We start from the raw sequence: 26,536 nt of genomic DNA, 5'->3' as shown, positions 1-26,536 counted from the left end.
GCCCTAGTCTTGGTGTTGTAGGGGTATCGGGTGCTCTATTCTTCTTAAGCGTCAGTTGCCCTATGGTTTGGGTCTTTATCTTGTTTATTTTTGGTTACTTGTCAATGGGTTTATGTATTTGAGTCTATATAGCAGTAAATGTAGGATTGGTGATCAAGTTGGGATCGCCATTTTTGGCTTGATAATGTATGTATGTAGGATGTTGTGAAGTTGCCAATTTGGTCTTGGGCCAATTGTGTGTATGTAGCAAGGGGTTGGTGGGATTGCAGAGAAATGGATCTGGGGGTGGTCACCGGTGCTTTCAGGCTTTTTGTATCTCCTATAAAACTTCTTTTCTATATTCATAAAATACATACATTACCAATCAAAAAAATAAATATAGAAACTAATTGAACTATTAAAAATTTATATTTTAAAAAACTACACTTGTAGATCTACAAAAGGTTTTTTTTTAAATGTTATTTATAAGTGTAGAAGTTGAAAGATAAAGTTTTTCATATTTTTTTGGTATATTGGCCCTAAAGTGGCATGAAATATGCATTTAGTGGACACTTCTAGTTGGAAAAGTTGTGGTTCATGTCTAACATAGCTAAAATGAATGTACTTATACCATATGTTTGACCAAAATTTATTTTTAGTTGGAAATGTTTAAATTCACATGTATTAATAAGTTGGCCAAAGTGTGACACAACTTTGTACTTTTGTCCCTCAAAATCAACCCAAAATACTCTATTGTGACAATCAAAGTGTTCTCAAGCTTATTTGTAATCTAGTGTTTCATGAACGAACTAAGCATATTGAATTTGATTGTCTCTCCAAGCGAGAACATGTTCAACAAAACAATATTCAACTTTAATTCTATTCTACTCAGGAACAATGTGCATCTTCTCCAAGCCTCTTGGACCCGTGAAGTTTGATACTTTTTAAGATTTTGTTACTAGTAGTTTAAAACAATGATGTAATAAGGTGGAATGTTGGTATATTCCATCATTGTCTACCCATGTATGGTGAGTTTGTTATAATTTATTATTATTTGATATTGTTTTTAGGATGTTTATTTATAACCGACTTTAGTTTTTGTTTAATGTGATTTGTAGTTGTTACACAAAATTATCAATCTTTCATCGATGTATACTTAATCTTAATGCAATAAAATCAGTTGGTTTTTACTCGCTAACATCCTATTTAATGTCAAAGAAAACGATTTGTCTCATGTTAAAACTATGATCTAATCATTTGAATTGTATGAAATTCTAAATTATCCTAAATGTGTAGAACTTGTAAAATACTTGTCCTTGTACATTTATTAGTTTAATTCTTTATTCTAGTACATTGGTGTAATTTCAAAAAATGGAATCTGCAATTATTATTTAATGCATTAGAAACATATATAAATGTAAATAATAAAATTGATTTGCATTATATGTATTAAAAACATATTTAATATATAAAATAAAATAAATAAATAAAGATGGAGTAGAGCTTTGCAACTTTTCGCAACTTGCAGAGGCAAACATAGAAGAATTTGGGTTATTTTTCACAAAACCCTTCAAAGAAACCCAAGGAATATGAACAAGGAGGATATAAAAACTTAAATGAAACCATATTAGATTAGATTATGTCTTCTTTTATCACAGGTTCGAATGGAATCCCTCTTAGTAAAGGTGGATGGTCATCCATTCTGAACCTTGGGAGTCACTCAAGAGATAAACCAAAGTATAGAGCACCAAGGGCTCAATATTATCAGTTAGGAGCGGATCGGGAAGTGATAGATAGATAAAGAAGTTAAATGGATCAAGATCAGTATGAGCTCTAGAGGAGGAAGCAAGGTCTAGGGTTTTTTTAGGGTAAAAATAGAATTCGGTAGTTTTAGGACCCAATTCCACTTTCATTTAAACATTGGAATACGGAAGAACCTAAAGGAGTGATCCTCTTTGACTAGCTCTTGTGAAAGAGAGTCAAGGGATAAATTTAGGGTCTTTATTCCTTTGTTGCTATGAAAGGGAATATGTAGGATATGAATGAATGTTAAACTATGTTGAAAAGATAAAGAAAGTGGACAATACAACAAGTATAGAAAACTAATTAACAATAGAACTGAGACAGAAAGTACAAATCTTATAAGGATATTTTCTACACCTATGATAAAAAAATTTAGTCTGATTTAGCGGGACTAGGGCGTTGTATGCCCTAGTTTGAAAATTGGACTCAACTACAAACTGGAGGACCAATTTCTAAGGCTGACTAAGGAGTTCTTGTGAAATCTAGAGCCAATTGAGAAGGACCAGGGCGTGGAGCACCTGGGTCCCTAAGATCCAGGTCCAATTTCTGGTTATGTGTATGTTCCTATTTCTTGAGATCTCTCAAAAATTATTTGCTTCGACAAAAACCTGTAACTGTACCTACAAGCTAGAAAATGATGTGTTTGTGGCTATTTAGGATTTTGCCTTAGTCAAACCCCTTGTTCTGGTGTTTTCCACCTTCACAAATAGTCGATATTGTATTTGAAAATGTGTGTGTGCCCTATAATCTCATGTGTATGTAAGATTCATATGAGCTAAATGCAAACTAGAGTTCTACCCTATGTTTTGAGTAAAACCCTAAAATGAGTGTAATGTAAATGATATAAATCACAAATGCAATGCAAGTCTAAAGCAATTATGCAAATCTGAAAATCAATATTGTATAGATCTGAAGGTCAATATATAGACATGAAAACAACATGAAATCATACCAAATCCTAAGAGGTACAAGCCAATCAACAGTCATTCATTCCCTTATTATTCTTCAATATCTCCTAAAGCTTTCATAATTAATGAAAATGTTGATGAAGACTTGATTGATAGATGATTTTTCTGACTTAAGACTTCACACAAAGCTTCCTTTTCACTTCACAATGATCTCTTTTCAAATTGCTAGATTAGGATCTCAAAATGAGGAAAGGAAAGGCTTTATATATGAAACCCTAATTTTAAATTTGATAAAAGTTTGACTTAGAATTGATAAAAATTGACACCAAGCGGGATTTGAATAATATAAGAATGTCTAATTAAGCTCTCAAAATTCGAGGAAAAAAATTTGGGACCATGTAGTATACTACCTGATCTGACCAACTTTTTTTCGTTTTTCGAGGGATGCAAGATATCATGATTTTAAAGTTAAATCCAACTCCGTAGGTCAATCCAACTTGTGTAGACGTGTGAAAGTATGCCTTGAAGATTAAAATTAGGACTTTATTAGGATTAAATTAAGATAAAATAAAAAGGGGTACACCTAGGGTTAAGGGCCCAATTTTATGATGTGTGAATTGATGAGAGAGGACTTTAGATTTAATTAAATTAATAATTAAATGCCTAAAGAATCCCTATAATGCAAGATACAAAGGGACACACTAAGGTAGGTGCTAACCTAAGCGTGGAATTAGACAACCTTAATTAAGGGTGTACAATTTACAACGCTACATTTAGCCCCCACTTTAGTGGTCGTATGACACTATGTGCATATGCAAGCTAAAGTACAGAAAAGTAAACATTCATGGGAAAAACGATATGTCCATAAGATGTTGAATGAAGCCCCTAGCGATATTTGCAGTACAAAATTAGGAACCACATCCTACAAAACCACATTGTTAGTTGAAATCACAAAATCTCCTAAAATGCTTACTAAGAGTGATGAAATTCAAGGGTATCTATATGCACCCCTATTTTGGCTTGCTTTTTAGTATGTTGAAACAAGGTATCATGTTTACCACATTGAATTGTGAAGTAAATTGATGACAAATGATCACAACAAGGTTTGATATAAGATAAAAATGAAACAAGGATCATCTGGTAAGAAAGAGAACTGAAACACGATTCTAATGCAACCAACAATGTGAAAATCGAAGTTCTCTAGCTCAAGGTGTTAAAGATTAAGTGCAAAATGCAAAATTAGGGTTTAGAGAAGAGATTTACCTTAAATGGTAAAAGTGACACTATTCATTTGTCTTATTCACCTTTTTGTCTCATAGTGTAAAAGAGGATCCTACATAGTAGAAAATGTCATGTCAATGGGCCGAAGTGCCCATCCAGATGGAGAACCTGAGGCAATTGATCCTAGACGATGTTCCATTTGATTAGGTAGGTCCACCAAACTGCACCTTGGTGATTTGTTGTGTTTTGATTCGTAGATTAGTTGTCAAAACCCTAATTTTGATAAGGGCCACCTAGAATAGGTACCATGGTCCCATCTAGATGCCCTGGTCCCCTAGGGGTGCCATGGTCCCATGAAGGTGTCATGGTCCCAAAAAAGGGGCACCGGGTGGCACTCATGGGGTTAGGACAGGTTTTGATGATTTTGATGATGTGGATACTGATACATGATGTTTGATGCTTGCAGGAGTTATCATATATACATGAGAATACCTCAGGTCACACATACAACCATATGTGGAGTCAAATTCCTCACCTGGCATTAGATGAGCAGAGACTTCTCTATGCAGTGGGCTTGTGGTGGGTATGTTGCATGCTAGCGATCAAGTTTCATGGGCCGATTTTGATGGCCTTGATGGAGAGGTGGGATTCAGATACATCTATATTCTACGTTCTTTTTGGGGAGATGACAATTACGTTGGAGGATGTATACCATATTATGCAATTACCAGTGAGAGGTAGGATTGTGACATATCAATCACGTCGCTCATGATCAAAGAGGAGGAGAGAGCGGGCATATTGTATCAACGGATCCACACCCGAAGAGACGAGAGGTTGGATACTCATTTGATGGCTACTTCATTTGACATGTGTTATCTCATTAGTGACGAGATTGATGATTGTCATAGTGGGACTGATTGTATGTCCCGATGGTTGAGATAGTCACATGCACGAAGGATTGACATATGCTATTCACGAGATGGAGGAGCATCATATTATGTTTGCATGGGGACATAATATTTTAGTGCATCTCTACCATGACTTGAGAGATTATGTATATTATGAGGGGAAGAGTTTGATGACCTATAACCCCAAATATGGATATTCGAGCATGTTACATGTACGACACTAACAAAGTTCTCGATATTGACATTGATGAGCCCCGAGCACATGCATATCCATGCATGAGATCTTGGTGGAGAAGTGATTTATTACATTGGAGAGTTGCAATTCATTGTTTTCAGCTAGATGATATTGTATGGAGGCCTTACAGATGGATGGGTGATTAGCTAGGTCAGTATGTATAGATATGACATACAACGGGACCGATTTCTAGAGGGTTGTTGCAATTACATCATCATTCCCTTCTATTTTGATACAGTGATGAGGTAGTGTGGTCTAAAGAAAGGTTGTTCAGTAGTGTCGATCTACATACGACACTCTCATAGTGCCTTGAGACCGGGAGCTAGACCTAGACCTACTACATAGGATGTGGAGATTACAAATGATGAGGAGGAGGGACAATATAGATATGTGCCCCCATTCTAGGATGATGCAAGGGTACAACACAACTATGTGAGATGGTGGGAGAGGAGCTACCCAAGAGCTATATTTACTCTAGACTACCCGAGAGGGAATCATGATCCTTGGGTGAGACCAGTGGACCCACGCAGTTAGGAGAGAGGAGATGAGACATTCGAGGAGCCTAGTGAGGTAGATGGTGAGATACAAGATTAGGAGGATGAGTAGGGGCATGCGAACATTCTCGATCATGCAGGAGATGAGATTGGAGTTGCAGACCCTCCACCACAAGAGGATATGGGATAGGATGTAGTAGGAGATGAGGATGGCATAGCCCCACAAAGGCCTAGTTCAAGATTGTGTAGATCCTCACCATTAGTGCCACACTCTGAGATACAGAGGTAGTATGAGGGAGGAGAGAGTAGTGGTACGATGCCATAGGCTACAATAGCTCAAGCTCCTACCTCATTTGATCCTACTTGGCAGGAAGGAGATCCAGGTAAGAATTTGTGTATAGAATTAAAGTTCAATTTTATTATTTGATGAGGTATATATGTTGAATACCCGGACAACTGAGAGGGGGGGTGAATCAGTTGTCAATTAAAATTTTTAACTCTTTCACACATCCGGAATAACCAACCTATTAATTATTTAATCTGAATAGATGTAATCATAAAAGAACACACATGCATACATAATGAACACCAGATATGATGTGGAAAATCCTAGAAGGGAAAAACCACAGAGATTGTTAGTTCTCAATATATAACACCTGTTAGGGTGAAACTAGTTAAGGTGATTTTTACAAAGGTGGCTCACTATGGGAGGGATCACTCCCCCGAAAGGCTCATTGTTGGAAGAGAAAGAAAGAAAAGAAAAACCACCACTGAGATACAACTACCAAAAAATAGCAATGTCAGAAAATCTTCCAGACCCCAACAACACGCTACACAATTTCGCACAAGTTCTCACATCAATCGTCAGCCAAATTTAGCTTTTCAATCTTGCATGTCTTCCATTTTATTATTCAATATCAGAATAACTTATATATTAATCAGTTAATGGGTTAGGTTCACTTACTTCTCATTTTTATTGACTTTATTTTAATGCGAAATAATTAATAGAAAAAAGTAAGAATATTCTAGTAATTGAAATTGAAATTAAGTATTAATAATTTCAATTATTATTCTTAAATCAAAATTACGAAAGTGAACTAGATTATGCCTAATCTTTTACTATTCCTCGTTTTATCAGCAGCAAGATAAAGGAAATAAAAAGCTAGATCTAAAAAAACAATTCTACATTAGTTGTCCTCAATTCTATTACATATTCTATTCCGTTATAACAAAAAAATCATCATGACAGGTATTTATTTTTTTATTGCAACTTTTTTGTCTTAATCAAATATTCAAAATGAACACTGGGCTTTATTGCAAGAGCCCTTTATCGGGCTTGAACCGATGACTTACGCCTTACCATGTATTCGTAGATATGAATAATCTAATGGGGTGTATATATTAATACATATATATGTGTGTATATATAATAGAATATAGCTATATATAGTTATATTGTTGATCCTGACAATGCAAGAAGAATATTCAATAATGAATATTAAGAAAGATTCTTTTTATTGACAAATTCCTAGGGATTTGAATATTATGACAATAAGTAGGCCCCTATTGTCTAGTGGCCCAGGACATCTCTCTTTCAAGGAGGCAACGGGGATTCGATTTCCCCTAGGGGTACTAGGCTAGGAAAGTAATTATAATACCTAATTAGGTATTATAATTACTTCCCATTTTTTCCTGGGTCGATGCCCGAGTGGCTAATGGGGACGGACTATAAATTCGTTGGCAATATGCCTACGCTGGTTCAAATCCAGCTCGGCCCAATACCAACTTGATCGATAGATTGAGATTGATACCAATCTATTGATATTGGTAAAAAAGGTAATTGGTTTTTGAATCCTGTATACTCAATATAGAAAGAATCGGAATGAACAGATACTTTCGCAATATTTGAAATAGAAAAGTTTTACAACCTATTTTATCGACCTGGCACAGTTGAATTACTATGACTAATTAGTAAATAAACTGTACCTAGTGGGATTGTAGTTCAATTGGTTAGAGTACCGCCCTGTCAAGACGGAAGTTGCGGGTTCGAGCCCTGTCAGTCCCGATTCAATAAACTGAACAATTGTTTGAGCGATCCCTGCCCCAAATAAGAGCAAAAAAGGAAAAGAGAGTAGACTAGAATAGATTTGATTATTTCTTTTTTTTCACATTTTGAATGTGGATTATACCACCGAATTATCAGCATAGATTTGCAATCCTCTTTTATCCATACTACGTATAGCTCTATGCTCTACGGTCATCTCTCATATTTTTGTTTGCTCGGAAATAAATAAAATATTTCAAATTTGCTAGTTCCCCGTTTTTCAGAAATGAAAAGAACGTTTTTTCATTATTTAAAAAAAATAAAAAAGATTCCAATTAATTATCCTTAAAATAAGAATTCAATTCTATTTCTTTTACTATTCAAAGAATTCTGCTCATTCCAGGGTCATGGTCTTATCTTAGGATAAGATAATTTTGGGCAAAATAAAAAAGAAATAATTACCCTTTTAAGGGTTTCAATCGACTTAGATTGATTGAACTTATCAATATATTAGAAAAAAAGGGCAGCCTTTTTTTCTAATATATTGATAATTTTGAAAATGAAAATGAAATACCTACCCAGAATTAGCGAGCCAAAGTTTTTTTTTACAAAATTTGAATGGATATATAATAGAGGATGGCTGCTAATTAAAAACGAAGCAACCATATTATGGCCAATTTTTCAAAAACATCTTCAGAATAGAAATTCATTATGTATTTATTGAGTGAATAACTCGGACGATTCGCATCAACAACATCACTAGGACTTTGTACCCCCTCCCCCCTTTTTTAGCCCCAGTTAACCCCAGTGATTTGTTCTCTAAAATAAGGTAAAAGCTTCGGCACCTTTCTCACCCAAACAAAAGAATTCATTCTTTTTTTTCGTTTTATCTATTATTATATCCCCGTATTGCGAGGGGGATTTTTTCTAATGAAGGTAAGTTTTTAATTATTAGTTAGTCCTATTAAAATAACAAATCAATCAGTATATTCCATCAGAGCAATCTTTATGATACTTTTCTGATCCTCGAATAGGCAAAGGTTGGATCGTTATTAACATCTAAATATTTGATTGAGACAAAGACTTGATTCATTAATCAAATTTAATTTACATGTCTGATGTTATTTGTTACTAACGATAAAATTGAATTGAGTCAAACCTTGGAACTATACTAATAAGACGGTGGGATCGATCCATTAGGGACCGTATTACTAAATCCAATATGAACAAGAGATAATAGTATGTTATACTAATTAATTTCTATTGAAGAATTCATCAAATCCGCTCAATTTCGTTACTCAGATTGATCCTATTGATGGAATTACTCCATGGATTCAATCCATTTTTTTTGACAAAAAAATGAGATACTCTATAAGATCAAATCTCGAGTTATCGTAAAATGAAGGGAAAATCAATCATGGAAGTAAATAATCTCGCATTGCTCTTTTTCCTTGGGGAATTATTAAATTACCTCATGGGGAATTAGCCGCACCTACAAATGATATTAATACCACAGTAGCTCTAGCTTTGCTCACATCAGTAGCTTATTTTTATGGAGGTTTTACAAAGAGGGTTTAGGCTATTTTGGTAAATATATTCAACCAACCCCAATACTTTTACCAATTAACATATTAGAAGATTTTACAAAACCTCTATCACTTAGTTTTCGACTTTTTGGAAATATATTAGCTGATGAATTAGTAGTTGTCGTTCTTGTTTCCTTAGTACCTATAGTGGTACCTATACCTGTAATGTTCCTAGGATTATTTACAAGTGGTATTCAAGCTCTAATCTTTGCAACTCTAGCCGCATCTTATATAGGCGAATCCATGGAGGGTCATCATTAATTCAATTAATTGGACTCAGTCTTTTCTAACTTTTCATTTCGATTCTCCCTTGTATAATCATAAATGAAAATACTTCATCTCTAAGATCTTAGTAGAAAAATTAAGGATCGCTAATCCCGTCGATAAAATTCATAGATAGAATAGATCCTATTTGTAGATTCATATCTACATAGTAAAATGAATAGGTTTACTAATGGGAATTAGTTTAGTAAACTGTGTACCCCGGTGTGGAACAATGCATTTTTTGATTTCGAAGGGATACATACATTTTTTGTACATAGTTTGTATTATGTTATATAATTATATATATACTAATATATATATATATAATTATTTAGAATTAACCATAAATAATGGGCTATTACGCAGAATATTTCATTTTATAAATGAAAAAAAATCTGTCTCTATTTCATCTAAAAAAGAATATAATGTCAGGGTAGAGAATTGGTAATATCATAATTTTGAATGCCATTTCGTCAGAGTTTAGTTTTCTAGTCATCCTTTGCTTATATGGTCCTCCTCACTACATAACCTTCCAAGTCAGCCAAACAAAATTTGAAATAGGTCAACACTAAGCATTCTCGTGGTGGGAAGGAATGAAAAGTGGACCACATCACAACACGCTTCATCGGTCAAATCAACACGTTACACATCCATCATAAAATCTCATACACTACACGAATGCCATTACATAGTCTCTAATTCTGGATTGGACCGGACCCAAAATAACGCTTCTAAGCTTAGTAAAATGAGAATGGAACTAAGATAATCATGAATCCAAGCAATCAACACCATATCCAGAGAACAAAGAAATATAGACCACAAACAACACTATCAATTACCAGTCAACAGTGAACATCATTCAGGGCACAACTTCAGGAGCACCAAACAGATTGGAAAACATATGCCAGATCACAAACTCAGAAAACCTCACAAAAACCCATACATTGACATCAATGAAAACCATTAATAAAAGCCATGAAAAACATATCAACACCATCCATCATCACATTTGCAACAATCTCCCCCTTTGTCATTGATGGCAACATCCATCAACAACAAATAGAAAACTCACATCTGCATCAATGTCATCATCATGTGCAACTCTGCATCACTCCCCCTTTGACATCAAGGACAAGGGCGAGCATAACTCCCCTTATGAAATTTACTTTGCACATCAGTTCAAACTAGGAGGGGATAATACCCCTAACTTCTGCCGGAGATAATCAAAAGTATCTTTACATAATGCCTTGGTGAAAATATTTGCAATCTATTCTTTCATAGGTACATATTCAAGCCTTACTTCATTATCCAACACCTTTTCCCTCAAAGAGCGATATTGAATAGATATATGCTTTGTTTTGGAATGATGTACCAGATTCTTAGAAATGTTTATTGCAGTGGTGTTATCACATATAATTGAGACAGGTTCATCAAACATCACACCAGTATCCTTCAAAGTCTGTTTCATCCAAAGTACCCGCGTGCAACACGAAGATGCTATAATATATTCAACTTTAGAAGTGGACAATGACATAGAATCTTGTTTCTTACTTAACCAAGAAACTAATTGGGAGCCTAGGAAAAATGATCCACCACTTGTACTTTTTATGTCATCAACACTTCCTGCCCAATTTGCATCTATATAATTTTGAATCTCTAGGATACCATAATTTGAACTCTTGTGTTCTCTTCAAATATTTGAAAATCCTTTTCACTGCAACAACATGTGATTCATTTGGATCTTGTTGAAATCTAGTTTCTAAAAAAACAACATACATGATATACAGTCTGGATACAATTAGATATAATAGTCCTCCAATCATTGATTTGTACTTACTTACATCTACCTTAGGAGATTTATCATCTTTTATTAACTTGAATCTGGTGGTCATGGGTATACACAGCGGTTTGAAATTCTCTAACCCAAACTTCTTTAACAATTTTTTGACATATTTAGACTGAGAAATGAAAATTCCTTTGCTATTTTGACTCACTTGCAATCCAAGAAAGAAATTCAACTCACCAATCATGGACATCTCAAATTCCTTATGTATCTCACTAGCAAACCTTCTGCACATACCAAGATTTCCTCTAAAAATTATGTCATCAAGATATACTGCAACAATTAAGATTTTACCTGAATCAACTTTGAAATAAAGATTGTTGTCAATAGATCCCTTCTGAAAACCTTGACCAATCAAATACTTGTCTAGCCTTTCATACCAAGCTCTAGGAGCTTGTTTCAATGCATACAAAGCCTTCTTTAACCTACAAACAATATTTGGATCATCTCTCAACTTAAATCCTTATGGTTGTTCAATATAAACTTCTTTCAATTCACAATTCAAAAATGTTAATTTTACATCCATCTAATAAACATTGAAATCCTTGAAAGCTGAAAAAGCTAAGAACATCCTAATAGCTTCCATCTGAGCAACTGGGGCAGATTTTTCCTCAAAGTCAATGCCTTCAACCTGAGTGTAACCCTTACAAACCAACCTTTCTTTATTTCTTACAACCTTTCCATCTTCATCCAGCTTATTCTGGAATACCTACTTTGTTCCAATTATATTTATATCTGTCAATCTGTGTACAAGTTCCCATGTCTAATTTTTCTCAATCTAGTCTAGTTCTTATTATGCCCTACATACCTAACCCCATCAGTTTCCTTGTCTTGAAAATATGGGTCCCCTCTCTTTTGATTTTTGTAGTTTTGTTTTCCTTAGTTTTTGCCTGAATACCAGGGAACCCCGGAGTCCCGAGATGTTCTTTGCTTTGTTTTGATTTCTACCTCGGAGTCCCGAGGTAGCCTCTTTGTTTCATGTTTTTGGTCTAGACCCCGGAACCCCAGAATCCCGAGGTCTTTCTTTGTTATTTTTTGTTGAAGTCTTGGAATCCTGGATCCCCAGAATCCCAAAGTTGTTTTATGTTTCCACCTCGGAACCCCAGAGTCCCGAGGTGCCCCTGCTTGTTGTTGAGCCACACCCCAGAACCCTGAATTTCTGAGGTGTGTTTGTAGTTTTTGTTGTTTGTCACCTTTGAAGTCCAGAACCCCAGACTCCTGAGGTCGTGTTTAAGGCAATCGTACATACAACTTATCAAGGGGGTATAAATAGTGAGAATAAACTTTTCTAAGCTCATTTGTACATTCAAGCTTTCTAGTTTTCTAGCTCTGACCTCCTGACTTCGTGCCTCCGTTTTGCCGATTTTTCGCACGTTTTCTGCCGTCAGGTTGGTGGATTTATTCCATCTCGTGTTTCCTTGTTTAGATTTTCTAGTTTTATAGTGTAGATTTTCTTTAGCTTTTTCTTTTTTTCTTTTTTCGTTTCTTGTTTTACGTGTTGGTGTTTTCATGTGCCCTAGGTTCGGGATTCCGAGTCCCCAGAATCTCGAAGTCTTATGTTTTTCCCGTCACAGCCTAGGAACCCTGGAGTTACGAAGTTGTTCCCCTTTGGCCATGTCCTTACCCCAGAACTGCGGAGTTCCAGGCTCTGCTGTTTTATTTCACCTCGGAACCCTAGAACCTCAGAGTTTCGGGTTTTGCTCTTTTATTTATCCTCGGAACCCCAGAATCCCAAAGTTCTAAACCATCCATTTGGGCTTTCAAATAAACTACCCGGGAACCCCGGAGTTCCAGGCCATATGGTTTTCTCTCACCCCGAAACCCCAGGACCTCAAAGTTCCGAAGTTAATTATTTTTGAAGGAGTTTCCCACCTCGGAACCCCAGTGATAGGGAGGCTACCTAGTTTGTCATCAATTAGGTTTCTTTGATGGTTTTCTTCTATCCCTTTCCAAGTTCCAAGTCTACCCCTCTAGACTTCTAAGGGCTTCCCTACCATTTGTTTGCTTATCTCACCTTCCTCAAGCTCACAAAGTAAGCTTGTTCACTAAATCCTTGCAGGGGTAAAGGACACACATATTCTCTCTCTTTGCAAAACCACCCATCTTGTTTGGTTTAGCAAACTTTCCCCCTTTGGTTACACAATGTCTCAATTTCAAGATTGTAGCCTTCTAGAACTTCTTCCAATTCTCAGCAGTTTCCTTCCCCTGCAAGTTATCTCCTTCAAATTACTGATACCTAGTCGGACTATCACCAAGCTCGCCTAGTATACAGAAATGGCGATTGCCATTTCCTGGTCTCTTTCAAATGAAAACCTCCTGTACATAGCTGGATTTGATTGACAATCTCCAATGATCTTGTGGATTTTCAAGTCAGAGCCATATGATTATTGAAAACAAAGAACAAAAACTGAAAGGGAAAGCTTTATTTACAGATCCTGAATTTATTCACAGGTTCAAAACAGTAACTCTTCAGAACAGAGAAAATAAATAATTACACTAACAACATACGTGAAATGAACAAAAATTAAACACTAATTGAAAACTAGAAAATGGACTTCTCTATTGCATTTCAGAAAAACAAAATGTGTTCTCCAAGGCAATCGACAAACAATGATCAATGATCCACGATCAAATGATCAACCATCCATGATTCACTATTAACCTCTTACAGATGCCCGTTGGGTCTTTTTATACATTCCATCCTCTATTGGGAACTCCTCCTATTGGACAAGATAAATCTCATTACCAACAGTTTTCCATTTGTAACTGCTTCACAGGTTCCATCAAAACATCGAAGTAACATCCAAACAAGGTTACCAATGTCCGATGACAACCTCCAACTCTTCACACTTCCTATCGGATCTTCAGTGTAACATCAAAACGGGGCTACCGATGACCGATGACAACACACGCCTGTTAGGGCCAATATGGAAAGTTAATGTACTGAGAGGGGAGGGGTGAATCAATACTTCAAATCCTTTTCTTAACAATATCTTTGATGTTATGCATAAACTAAATAGTGCAGTAACATAATATAATGCTAAAACAAATAAATAACAATCATACATGATTTACTCCATAACACATATATTTTGGTTACGCAGAAACTCTTGGTTAGAGAGAAAAACTGCGGTGGGGATGGCACCCACAACTTCACTACTGCAATAATAAAGGTTGCTCAGTTAGAGCTACATGTTTAGCTATTTCTGATAGCTTACCCTGTTAGGAGTTTCAAGATTTGTTAGATCTACCTTGCTAAAGGATTTTACAACACTTAATCTAAATGTTGCACCTAGTTAGAGGCTTTACAATTTATAGACTTGATTAGAGTCTTTTACCCTGTTAAAGGTTTCTCTTACAACTTCAAAATATTATAGTAAAATCATTACAAATATCTACAACTTTACATTTGGAATGTTATAGCAGATTCTATGTGCTCAAAATAAGATTACCTTGCTTATAGCATACCTCGGTAACCCATATACTAACTCGGTAAACCCTTCTGTTTACTCAATTCTTTGACTATTCTCTGAAATCCTTCTCGGTGACCTCTGTGTCTCTGTAACAGTCATAACACTTAGTGCTTTCACATGTCTTGCTTCATATATTTCTATATCTTCCTTTTTGTCATGCTACATGTATATATCTATTCCTACTCCATGTTGTATAAATAGATCTCGTATCATGGTGATCCATTCATTGCTTCGATCTTACAAACTTGTTTTATTGAATAAATAACCATGCAAAATATTTCATTGGTTAGATGACCTCAAAATCATACACAATCTTTAAGTGCAATTTCCAATGTGATAACGGTTCTATGTTCCTTGATCTTGTAACACGTTTCCATATGTATGTCCAGGTTCAGTGAATCTGGTAAAACATTTCACTCGGTGTGTCATCTTTGCTGCTCAATAGACATGGAATGATACTCGGTAGACAGCTCGGTGCATACTGGGCTCTGTGACTACTTTCTTCTATAACCGATTGGACTGTGCATACCGACTGAATATTTCGGTAGAGATAACCGACTAGAGTATATAGAATAACTTTGAACATAAAAACTAATGGCAACTTGATAAGTAGTAACAACACTGCTTCATGTTTTCCATCGATTCATCAGGGAGACTTCAAAACATGTCTTTTGATGGCCAATGATAACTTTCTGCACTCTGCACATCCTATCGGTTCATCGGGAAGACTCCAAAAAACCTGACTTTCGATGGCCGATGATGACTTGGCAAGCGAGGCGGTCTCATCGAGTCATCGATGTAGTGTGAAACTACTCTCGCCGATCTCTAATACTCCATCCAGCGAACACACTCCAAGCCAATGCTTTCTCATCGAGAGGTCGGGGTAACTTGAAACGGTTCCTCCCGATACCAGATGGCTCCACTCCACACCTATGCTTTCGCATCGGGTCGTTGGGGTAACTTTAAATCACTCCTCCCGATACCCGATGACAATACTCCAAGCACTGATGACTTATTGGGTCATCGAGGTAAGTGTGAACCACTCCTGCCTATACTCGATACAACTACCCCAACTCTGGCGACCTCATCGAGGTAGGACTTGCCGATCGGGGTAGGTCTTTCTGATAAGGAAAATTTCAAGAAACTACAACTAAACGACCAAACAAATGGACTAGAGCCAGTCCATATGTATTTACATGACCACTGGAAGGTCTCACAAGCCAAAGCTGGTTAAGGGCATTTCAACCCTTAGGTGCTCCTGCACCATACTCCCCCCTAAACAAAGAAGTCAAGTGACTGCGCTCCGCAACAAGGAAAGATCAATTCTCGACTTAACAAATTCTGATTCAAGGACCCAGGTCACTTCAGAATCAGGTTTATGCATCCATTTGACCAAATGTTCCATGTAGACCTATTGTCTAGTCATTTTGAGAACGCGGGAATCCAACACTTTCTCAGTCTGAGGCATGGAAGAAGAAAGTAATGGTAGGTCGACAAGTGACTATTGGACATCTGAAACTTGTGCATCCTCCTTGGGAAGTTCTCTCTTGTAGACAACCAAATCTGCGACATTGAAAATGGGAGACAAAGCAATATCAGATGACAAATCAATCTTATAGGCATTAGAGCCATACTTGACTAAAAATTTACATGGACCTATTCTCCTCATTTGTAGCTTGTTGGGAACCCCTTTCTGAAGTCGAGCCTTGTTCAAATGTACCATCACCAAATCTCCAACTGAAAATTGCACATCTCTCCGCGTGGCATCAACTCTGGCTTTAACTTTTTGTGAAGAATCTTGGAGAGCTCGCCTGACTTGGTCATGAACCTCCTTCATAGATTGAGTGACATCATCAGCTTGACCACTTCTGTGCAACAAATTACCAAGATCTCATAATTCCATAACACCTCGTGGGTACATACCATACACTATCTCAAAAGGACTCTTCCCAGTAGACCTGTTGACACTGTCATTATACGTAAACTCTGCCTGGTGAAGAATCTGATCCCAACTCTGTCCATACTCTTTTTTCAAACACCTTAAAAGGTTTCCAAGTGTCCTATTGACTACCTATGTTTGACCTTCTATTTGGGGATGATAGGTTGAACCAAAAGACAAGTTAGTTCCCAGTCTTTTCCAAAGAGTTTTCCAAAAATGTCCAAGGAATTTGACAGCTCTATCTAAAATAATGCTAACCGGAAAACCATGGATTCTTATAACCTCTTTGAAAAAAAAGTGTGCAATGTGACTAGCATCATGAGTAGTTTTGCAAGGAACAAAATGTGCCATCTTATTGAATCTATCAACAACAACAAAAATGCTATCACACCCAAGCTTAGTTTTGGGTATTCCAACCACAAAATCCATACTTACACATTCCCATGGCCTTGTAGGAATAGGTAATGGCTGATAAAGACCAGCATTAGTAGGTGTACCTTTAGCTTTCTAACAAACCATACACTGCTCAACATACCTTTTGATATCCCTCTGCATTCTGGGCCAATAGTAGAACCTTTGAACAAGTTCCAATGTCTTATTAAGGCCAAAATGACCACTCAAACATCCATTGTACTATTCTTGGATCATATTTTCCCTCATCGATCCTTTGGGAACACACAACTGTCCACCTTTAAACAAAAAACCATTCTGCAAAGTAAAATCAGCATATTCACTATGAAAGTGATTCTGAAATTCTTGACAAACCTTGTAAATGGCTGCAAAATCTTCATCATTGGGGTACAAATCCTTGAAGTAATCAACTCCAATACCCCGAATCTGTATTTCTTGCAGTTTTAGTAGCCTTCTACTCAAAGCATTTGCTACTTTATTACACTATCATTTCTTATGCTTAATAGAAAAAGTATATGACTGCAAATACTCAACCCATTTAACATGCATATGACTCAACTTATCTTGTGAATTCAAAATACTTAAAGCTTGATTATCTGTGTAAACAACAAACTCCTTAGGTAACAAATAGTGCCTCCACTTCCTAAGAGCTTGGACAAGAGCATACATCTCGAGATCATAGGATGAATATTTCTTCTTGGCATCATTGAGCTTCTCACTAAAGAAAGCTACAGGTCTATTCTATTGACTCAAAACAACACCAACTGTTAAATTACTTGCATCACATTCAATTGTGAAAAACTTATCAAAACTAGGAAGAATGAGTACTGGTTGTGTAGCTACCTTTTGTTTCAAAAGTTCAAACCCTTTGTTAGCTGCATTGGTCCACTGAAACTTAGTTTTAACTCCTTTGATGGTATCCAACATGGGTGCACAAATCTCACTGAACCCTTTGATAAACTTCCTGTAGAACTATGCCAAATCATGAAAACTTCTTACTTTACTTGTTGTCTTTGGTGTTGTCCAATTTGTTATGGCTTCCACCTTTGATGTGTCCATCTTCAAATCTCCTCCTGAAACTACAAATCCAAGATAGACAAGTTCATGCTTTATAAACTCACACTTCTCCAAGTTAATTGTTAGTTGCTCATCATATAATTTTTGCAATACAATACTAAGATTCTCTAGATGTTCCTCTTTAATTATACTGAAAATCAAGATGTCATCTAAGTATACAACAACAAATTTACCAATAAAATATTTAAGCACTTCATTCATGAGTCTCATGAATGTACTGGGAGCATTACTAAGACCGAATGGAATAACAAGCCACTCATAAAGTCCTTCATTGGTTTTGAAGGTTGTTTTCCATTCATCACCTTCTTTTATCCTGATCTGGTGGTATCCACTCTTGAGATCCATCTTAGTGAAGTACTTTGCACCTCCCAAGCAATCCATCAAGTCTTCAATTCTTGGGATAGGAAATTTGTACCTGATAGTGATTCTATTTATGGCTCTTGAATCTGTGCATAGCCTCCATGTTCCTCCTTTCTTGCGTGCTAACATTGTAGGTACAACACAAGGACTTATGCTCTTCTTTATCAACCCTTGGTCCAACAATTCTTGGACTTGTCTAGCCACTTCCTTGTTCTATTTGGGAGTCATCTTATAGGCTGCTTTGTTGGGTAATGATGCTCCTGGAATAAAATCAATCTGATGGCTTATGGCTCTAATGGGAGGTAGGGTTATTGGTGGTCCATCATTTATGATTGCTTTGAAGTTGTCTAGTATCTGTTGCACTTCATGAGGTATTTGAACCTTCTTTTCTTGCTTTGCTTCCTTTGGTTTCACTATAAGAGAAAACCCCACTCCTTCTCCTTCCTTGAGAGTGTTAATGAACTCTTTTTCACCCACCAATAACACATTTGGGCCTTTAGTTTTCCTGCTCTCTCCTTCATCACTTAGGGACTGAATATGGTATGTAACTCCATCCTTTTGAAATGGTCTTTCTCTCAAACTGCTATGGTCTACCAAGAAGTAGATGGAAAGCATCCATAGGCAGGATGTCACACAAGACTTTATCCTTATAACTACCTATGTTGAACTCAACCCATGTTTGTTCATTTACTACCACATGCTGCTCCTTGTTGATCCAAGTGACCCTATATGGATTACTATGTGGAATTATTTTCAACTTCAGTTTACTTACTACTTCCTCTGACATAATGTTGTCAGTAGATCCTGAGTCTATCACAACTCTACAAACCTTACCAAGGACCTTGCATTTGATTCTAAAAAAATCTCTTCTTTGAGTTGGTTCTTCTTTGATTGGCTCCTTAATCAAGACTCTTCTCATCATTAAATTTTCTCCATCTTCAGGAGCTAAGCTCGCATCTTGTGTCTTGCCGCTTTCTACATCTTCTTGTGCATATGTCATTGTTCTTTCACTTCCTTGAGAAGAAGAGGATTTCTTTGGACATCTATTGGCAGGGTGACCCAACTTTTGGCAATAGTAACACTTCATGGTGGAGAAGTAGGACCCTCTTCCCGGTCCACTAGATCTACCTCTTCCTGGGTTGCTAGATGATTGCCTTCCTCTATAGCTGCTCTTGCTATGTGAATCCTCACTTTGAACTATAAGTTTGGACTCTCCTTGGGACCTTTGATCTGCTCCTCTTCCACCAAAACTACCTCTTTGGCCTCTACCATATTTTCCTCTGCCTCTTCCTCTGTTGCTTTGTTCTTGCTTCTTTTTGCTCTTTCCCTCCACCTTCAGTGCCAATTGATAGCACTTATGCACGGTTTTAGGACATAACAAACTCAACTCCTCTTGAATATTCTATCTCAAGCCATTCAAGTATCTAGCTACCTTGATGCTCTCATCCTCTACCACCTTGGATCTCAGATATAACTTCTGAAATTCCTCAGTATAGATACTCACATCCAAGTCTCTTTGTCTCAAGTTTTGTTTCCTTTTGTGCAGCTGGATCTCATAATCTTCAGGGATGTAGGCCTCTTTCACCTTGGCTAACATGCCCTTCCAAGTGGCTATGGTGTTCTTGCCCTCTTTTTACCTCTCTTCTTGGATAAACTTCCACCAAGTCAATGTTTCCCCTCTCAATCTAGATTTGGCCGCCTTCACCTTTTGAGCCTCACTGATTTCATCACACTCAAAGTGATTCTCCAATCCCTCTATCCATTCCAAGACTACCTCAGGCTCCATTTTTCCACAGAAAAGTGGCACTCCTTCTAAATATTTTCCTCCTAAGGCTTTAATTGCTTTAAGGAAAGGTTCTTCATGTAGAATAGGGTCTGGTTGAGGAGTCCTATCCTCTTCTGCAACATCTTTCCCTTTCCCCTCATTGACCTTGATTGTCACTTTCTCAGTTTTGTCTTCAATTACATCTAGTTCTCTCTCCAATTGTAGCAATCTTTCTTTCAGGAATCTATTCTCTTCCTCCTGATCTTCTACCTTCTTTGCTAACTCTGCATTAGTCACCATTCTGAGACTATTTTCAACTATTGATTCAGTAACTGACATCCACTACTTTCTTCCCAAGTATAAACTTGCTCTGATACCAATATGATAGGGAGGCTACCTAGTTTGCCATCAATTAGGTTTCTTTGATGGTTTCTTCTATCCCTTTCTGGGTTCCAAGTCTACCCCTCTAGACTTCTAAGGGCCTCCCTACCATTTTTTTTCTTATCTCACCTTCCTCAAGCTCACAAAGTAATCTTGTTCACTAAATCCTTGCAGGGGTAAAGGACACACACATTCTTTCTCTCTTTGCAAAACCACCCATCTTGTTTGGTTTAGCAAACTTTCCTCCTTTGGTTACACAATGTCTCGATTTCAAACTTGTAGCCTTCTAGAACTTCTTCCAGTTCTCAGCAGTTTCCTTCCTCTGCAAGTTATCTCCTTCAAATTACTTATACCTAGCTGGACTATCACCAAGCTTGCTTAGGCTCAATATACAGAAATGGCGATTGCCATTTCCTGGTCTCTTTCAAATGAAAACCTACTGTACATAGCTGCTCTGCTTGACAATCTCGAATGATCTTGTGGAGTTTCAAGTCAGAGCCATATGATTATTGAAAATAGAGAACAAAAACTGAAAGGGAAAGCTTTATTTACAGATAACAAATTTATTCACGAGTTCAAAATAGTAACTCTTTAGAACAGAGAAAAGAAACAATTACATTAACAGCATACATGAAATGAACAGAAATTAAACACTAATGGAAAACCAGAAAATGGACTTCTCTATTGCATTTCAAAAAAACAAAATGTGTTCTCTGAGGCAATCGACAAACAATGATCAATGATCCACGATCAAATGATCAACCATCCATGATTCATGATTAACCTCTTACAGATGCCCATTGGGTCTTTTTATACATTCCACCCTTTGTTGGGAATTCCTCCTATTGGACAAGATAAATCTCATTACCAACAGTTTTCTATTTGTAACTACTTCACAGGTTCCATCGGAACATCAGGGTAACATCCAAACAAGGTTACCGATGTCCGATGACAACCTCCAACTCTTCGCACTTCCTATCGGGTCTTCGGTGTAACATCAAAACGGGGCTACCGATGACCGATAACAACACACATTGCTTCGCATTTTCCATTAGGTCATCAAGGAGACTTCAAAACCTATCTTCTGATGGCCGATGACAACTTTCTGCACTCCGCACTTCCTATCAGGTCATTGGGAAGACTCCAAAACCTGACTTTTGATGGCCGATGATGACTTGGCAAGTGAGGCGATCTCATCAAGTCATCGGTGTAGAGTGAAACTACTCTCGCCGATCTCCGATACTCCATCTAGCGAACGCGCTCCAAGCCAATGCTTTCTCATCGGGACGTTGGGGTAACTTCAAATGGTTCCTCCCGATACTTGATGGCTCCACTCCACACCTATGCCTTTGCATCGGGTCATCGGGGTAACTTGAAAGCACTCCTCCCGATACCCGATGATAATACTCTGAGCACTGATGACTTATCGGGTCATCGGGGTAAGTGTGAACCACTCTTGCTGATACCCGATACTACTACTCCAACTCTGGCGACCTCATTAGGGTAAGACTTATTGATCAGGGTAGGTCTTGCCGATAAGGAAAATTTCAAGAAACTGCAACTAAACGACCAAACAAATGGACTAGATCCAGTCCTTATGTATTTACATGACCATAGGAAGGTCTCACAAGCCAAAACTTTTTAAGGGCATTTCAACCCTTAGGTACTCCTGCACCACCCGGAGTCCCGAAGTGGGTGATAAAATTGTTATTTTGACTATGTGATAGGCTAATTTTTGGTTCTTTCTTGCTAATTAGAGCAATTAAATGGATCCAACCTCCAGCAAGAAAGTTAAAGAATTGGAAAAGCACCATCAACCATGAAGTACCACTACCAAGGTCAAACTTATGCTTCCAAATTGGAAGACTGGATCAAATGGGTGACTGATATCGAATTAGGGCATATTGAACTAGAAGATATCAGAACTTAGTTAGACAGGCCAACGTTGGATGCTCCTTATAGGAGGATCAAGAGGTCGAGGCTAGTGGAGGCAACCATCTTTCCACAATCTGTTCAAGCCCCTGAATTTATTATGACTATTGCATAGTTCTAGAATGCAGACACGAGGAAGTGCATAGATGATAAACGCAGAATAGTAATAGATTTATCAGCAGATATGCTAGGTTTTGTATTTGGTATTCCTTCAAGGGATGAAGTATTGTTGACTACTAAGGAGGAAGTTGTGGAGGTATGGGATAAGGATACCACTTCCTACAGAAGACACATGAATGAAAATTGGCTCGAAGAGGAGAGGAAGATAGGGTTGAAGGCCAGTGACATTCTAAGGGCTGATTTTAGAGAGTCACAGTGGGACCTAATAATCATGTTGAACAAGGTCTTTGGTAAGCTAGAATGCCGATATTTTTACCTCTGGATGTTTCAGTAAATGACTACTATTTTGATTGGGAAATAATATTTTGATTGGGCCCAAATACTATCAGATAACATACATAGTCAACAGGTTGATGTGCGTAAAACAGATAAGTTCTTCTTTACTTCTTATGTTAGTTGGGTAGCTACTCGGGCAGGCAAGTTTCCAAGGCTGCAAATAGAGGGCCAACTCAGTGATGAAGAGGGGCAAAAGAAGGTGTGAGCATATTATACTCAACTCCCTTCGAGCAATGCAAAGATACATTTTAAAAGGATAAATTATGTCTTCCTCTTCCCCGTTATTATAAAGCTCATGGGTGATAAGGGTTACATAATAAGCCCGGAGGCTATGGAAATAATAAGGGAATGGGGATGTTGGTTCGTCCAAAATCAACGTTCTACGTACATCGGGGTTAGTGGCTTCACAAGGAATCCTATGTTGCTATCTAGATATTGCAATGACTGGGTGATACTCTTGGATTATGTAAGGTAGATGGTTGGGTTTCAGTCACTGATGTCTTCAAAGCACAAAACTGGTGTGGATTTCCCTATTTCAATTAGTTATTTTTCTTGTTCAAAAATTCAAGTAGCTAAAGCAGTCGAGCAATAATTACAGGACTTGCATTTAAAAGAATTCAATTATGCTCGGGAACATTATGATCCATATGAAAAACTGAAGAAAATGATGCCAAAATATTATGATGGGCATAAACTGAGGTTAGAATACTTTTGGGCCAGCCTCCAAGACAATTTTGAAGTTAGAGAGAAAATTATTCTAGGCTCTCAGTCCCACAAATAAGAAATTTTTAAATAGAGACAAATCTCCCTAAAGAATTGAGGGATGATGGTGAATTATTAGACCAAACATAGAGGGAGCAAGGAATTGATAAGAAGCCCCTATCCCCAATAAGATGATCGGGACGGGAAGATGTAAATATAGATTTAGTAACCCAAAATGTTATAAAATAACTAAACAATGGATAAATTGGAGGATTGGTCGAGTGCTTCAAAAGGAAAACAAAAAGAATCAGCCATTGATAATCCTCAGTCGAAGGTACATAGGGAGTATGCTTGAAGAAACAGGTCTAGTTCTAGAAATAATACATCCACATAACCAGATGAGACTGCTGGACTTGAGCCAACCACAGAGGAACTTTTGGAACAGGTCAAGGAACAAATGTAAAAGGCTGAGTTATTGAAAAAGGCAGCATATTTTTGAGTAAGGGAGGGATTAGTAGTTGTTCCACTGGCAGAAGTACATCTCATTAGGGTTGCTATTGGGCAAGTACCATGAGAAGGAACTAAGGAGAAAGATGAGCAAGAAAAGTCTGATGAAGGTACATCTACATCTACTCAACCTCCTCCTAATACGACAACAACATCTACTCAGCCTCCACCTACCGCAACAACACAGGATCCAATTTTGACATCATCGGCTACTACAATCCCTCTAACAACGTCGGTGTCTGCATCAACCGATTATTTTTCTACAACATCAGTAACATCACCTCTAGTAATACAAGTATTGACTCCTACTATGGAAAAGGTGACTATTCATAATATCAAGTCTGATTCTGATCAGGACGATGAGTAGCCTATTTTACAATTGGTACAAAGGAAAACTAAGAAGAAGAAGAGAAATAAATATGTTCGGCTCGGGAAACATACACATGTGGATCCTATAGACATAGATGAGCAGAATCTACAAGAGAAGCAGGCGATTGAAGAACAAGAGGAACCCAAGGATGAACATCATGAAAGATTGGTTCTAACTCCTGAGGACCAGGATAATTTGTTAAAAAAAATAGCAATTGAAGGAGAATTGAAAGAAATAGATAAAGTTGATAAAGAGTTTGAAGAGGAAGTAAGTGATAGGTTAGGAGAGTTGCATAAACAACAATAGTTGAATATTGATATCGCTCTCCAAACCAGCCAAGTTCAACCGGGTATGTCAACCCAAGGTATGCAAATTCCTGAACAAGAGGAGGAAGAGAAAGATGAAGCAGAAGAGTAATTACAAAAGACACACAAGGTAACTATAGAGATCGTGCCACATGAAGGTGATAAGGATGAAGACACCCCACAATGGCTAAGCTTCACCTTTGAAAAGAAGAAGAAAATAGTATTGCCAAAAATTACCTTGCAACAAGCAATCACTGAAGAACCAAGGAAAACAAAGAAGGCAAAGACCGTGCATCATTTGTCTAGAACTGGTTCTAGTGAGGTAATTGTTGATATTGCAGGACCTGTATAAGTTGAAGGCCAAAGCTCCCCGAAATACCAAGTTTCACATGTAAAATTAGCTAAGAAAACCAAGTTGGGAGAGTTGGATACATTGGAACTTGCTACCAGTGTGGTGAGGAGAAGAATAGAGAAAGAGATTAGAACAATACAAGTAGTTACTGGTAGAAATGGGCAAGCCATTGGATGTGTGTATAGATGATTGTTTGCCTTCAACCTCGTCGCTTTCAGAAAGGTGACGTAAAGACACTCATCGAAGTGAGAAAGGTGGTTGCAACTACAAAAACATGGGCATAGAATAATGCTTCTAAGATTAGATTATTTTTGTAGAATACCATGGAGGTATATGGGAGAGCCATGCAGATAGGAGGAGCTTTGGCTTCAAGTTCTCAACAGTGGTGAAAGCTCAACATTTTTGCTAAGCACTGTGAGATTTTGAATAAGATTTTGAATCTTGGGGAAGAAATCATAATGGAGGAATATCTCTTGGAAGGAGATATTATTGAACATTTGCAGCCTTATATATATATTTTAGAATTGAAGATTGAGATGTTGCAATAGTATGGAAAGGACATAATAGAATCTCATCTTCCTTTCCTTGGATCGGTAAAGAAATATGAGAAGTTTGTAGTGAAGTTATTAGGCATTTTTGGGCTTGGTATTCTCAGTGTTGGACATTTGGAGGAGGAAAATGTACTCTGTCAGTGGGACGCATATGCGACACATTATTTTACAACTTTTGTTGAGTTTAATGTTGAGTTAATGGATAGATATACATACTTGATAACTCAGTGTAAATGGGCTTCAGAGATAATAGAGAAATTAGAGAATATAAGTAATAATGCAAAGGAGATTTTGCAGAAATTCAAGTTTAGAATCAAACATGTTGTTGATTCTCCTGCCGAGCTAGTTGCATGCTTCATTAGCAACTACAAGAGTTTTAAAAAGAAGTAGAAGTTGAACATACAATTGCTAATGATAGCATGATATTTCTGAAAAATTTTGCATGTCATTGTGACTGGGACTTCAACTACTGCTCCTGCATGTACCTTGAATTATTGAGAAAATTTTGCATGATTACGAAGTGTTGGCTCATGCAGCACCATTTTTGTAATGCTCACCCAGTGACAGTTTCATAGTAGTTAACTGGAGTTCAAGGCAGAGACTTGCATGTCAACTGCGACTCCTTGCTTTTTTAGTGATAGGTTTATTTCCTAGAAAGTAGGACAAGAAA

At 37.2% G+C, this 26,536-nt stretch overlaps 1 non-coding gene across 1 annotated transcript; it reads left to right on the top strand.

The window, feature by feature from the left end:
- Positions 1-7,242: 7,242 nt before the first annotated feature.
- TRNAY-AUA (transfer RNA tyrosine (anticodon AUA)) lies at positions 7,243-7,326 on the top strand. Its single transcript has one exon. It is a non-coding gene; the product is annotated as a tRNA-Tyr (tRNA).
- The last annotated feature ends 19,210 nt before the right edge of the window (positions 7,327-26,536 follow it).

The sequence above is a fragment of the Cryptomeria japonica genome, chromosome 9 (genome assembly GCF_030272615.1).
Source record: "Cryptomeria japonica chromosome 9, Sugi_1.0, whole genome shotgun sequence".
NCBI lineage: Eukaryota > Viridiplantae > Streptophyta > Pinopsida > Cupressales > Cupressaceae > Cryptomeria > Cryptomeria japonica.
The sequence above is the reverse complement of the archived record's forward strand: the minus strand, read 5'-3'. Positions and strand labels throughout refer to the sequence as shown.